General features: G+C 40.8%; 1 non-coding gene across 1 annotated transcript; it reads right to left on the reverse strand.

Annotated features, from left to right (window-relative positions):
* Nucleotides 1-246: 246 nt before the first annotated feature.
* Nucleotides 247-384, reverse strand: LOC119931059. Its single transcript, XR_005451926.1, has one exon. It is a non-coding gene; the product is annotated as a small nucleolar RNA SNORA7 (small nucleolar RNA).
* Between the last annotated feature and the right edge of the window lie 1,765 nt (nucleotides 385-2,149).

Consider the following 2,149-nt stretch of genomic DNA (forward strand, 5'->3'; position numbering starts at 1 on the left):
CTCAATAAATATAATTGAATGAGTCTTGTCTTATGCTGTCGAGTAGTCTCTGACCCATAGTGACACCATGGACACATGTCTTCCAGAATGCCCCACCTCCATCTGCAATCAGTCTGGTAATGCACCCATAGAGTTTTCTCAAGAAAAATGCACAAGTGGTTCCATTGCCTCCTTCCACGCCATAAACTTGAGTCTCCATCCTCGTCTCTCTCCCATGCCGCTGCTGGCCAGCACAGGGGAGTTTTGACTTGTATCAGATTGCCTTCCACTCGCTAGCCACTGTCCAAGCTAGGAATGGAATGGGTAGGCCTCTGCTTGACTCTCCCTCCCATAGTTGAGACGGGCAGAATACTGGAAACTCTCCAGGTGCGATTCTGAGAGGGGTTCTTCCTGAGTACTTCCTTAAATTTGTAAACTGCTCAATATTTGCTTCTGTTTTTATTTTTGCTTCTTTATTTGTTCCTGAATGTTGTTTGACTCATCAGGTCTTGTCAGTTTAGCTCTATATGATGCCTGACAGCAACACCATATGATCTCACTTATTTCCTAGGTCATCTATGAGGTTTATAGTCAAAGTAATTTAGTATTGAGGCTTGATTACAAACTCACACACATACACACATACACCCTCCCCCCACCCAAACACCCCCAAACACCTGTAGTCAGTATGGGCTGGATTAAGTGGGCTGAAAATCCAAGTAGTTTTTCATATAAACCTTGGCTCATGAAGGAAGCATTTACCAAAAACTCCAGCCAGCTGTATAAAATATAGTTAGTTTCTCTCTACGCCCCTGGGAATTAGGGCAGTGTATGGTGAGTGTAGGAGTACTTTTTCAAGAATAAATTTATATGCTCCTTTTTTGAAGTTAGGTTTTTATGGGGGATGAGTAATAGCAGGTTGCTAGTGTAATATTTCTATTTTATTCACTTAAATTTTACTCTCTAATGTAGTTACAAATGTGTAACTTCGCAAAATTCTTATTCATGAGATTTGTGAAAATTTCTGCCTCTAATGAATAGCCATCATTATTATTACTTATGACCATTTCATGCATGGTCATCAGCTGCCATGCTGATTAGATCATCATAAATGTTTCTTTTAGACAATAGTATAGGTCAGAAAAAATAAGGAAGTGAATTCTGGGTTTAATTGGAACTGCAATAGGAATTGCTGACTGTAAGCTACTCAGAAGGGCCTTGATACTGTTGGTTAAAACACTGGGACAAGATTCAAAACAGTAGGTATGAGGTTCAAATGACCCTCAAGGGAGGGTCACTGGAATTGGACCAATGAAAACAAAGTCAAAGCCAGGGATCTCCAACTGGACATTTCCAGTTTATATTTATCCCATGCAATTTTGGAGCTGCTGGAAGCTGAAGGTCCAGCCATTACTTCCAAAACTCTGCCAAAGTCCAAATTGGGGAGTGCGTTCTCATTTCTCAAGGCATCACGTCTATCAACTTCAAAACAATTTTCTAATAATAATGATGATAATAATTATTATATTTGTTAAGGGCTTACCATGTGCCAAGCACTATACTAAGTATTGGAGTAGATACAGCATAATCAAGCAATCAGCAGTATTTATTGAACACATAGTATGTGCAGAGCACTGTACTACATGCTGGGGAAGTACAATGTCACAGAGTTGGTAGATGTGTTCCCTGCCAGCAGTGAGCTTAATCAGCTCAGAAACAGTCCCTGTTTTACATGGGTTTTGCTGTCTAAGTAGTTGGGAGAAGAATTTAATCCTCATTTCACAGATGAGGAAACTGAGGTACAAAGAAGTTCATTAGAAGCAAGGTGGCCTAGTGGAAGGAGAAAGGTCCTGGGAGTCAGAAGACTTGGGTTCTAATCCCAGATCTGCCATTTACCAGCTTGTGACCTCAGACAAGTCATTTAACTTCTCTGTGCCTCAGTTTCCTCATCTGTAAAATGGGAACTCAATACCTGTAATCCCTATTACACTCAGACTGTGAGTCCCATGTGGGATAGGGACTGTTCCCAACCTGATTATCTCGTATCTGCCCCAGTGCTTAGTGCACGAAGTGCTTTACAGTGCATAACAAGTACCATTACTCTATTAATGCCATTATTATTGACACCCAAGGTCAAAAGTAGACAAATGGCAGAGCTGGGATTAGAACT

Source organism: Tachyglossus aculeatus, chromosome 7, assembly GCF_015852505.1.
Source record: "Tachyglossus aculeatus isolate mTacAcu1 chromosome 7, mTacAcu1.pri, whole genome shotgun sequence".
In the NCBI taxonomy this organism is placed as follows: domain Eukaryota; kingdom Metazoa; phylum Chordata; class Mammalia; order Monotremata; family Tachyglossidae; genus Tachyglossus; species Tachyglossus aculeatus.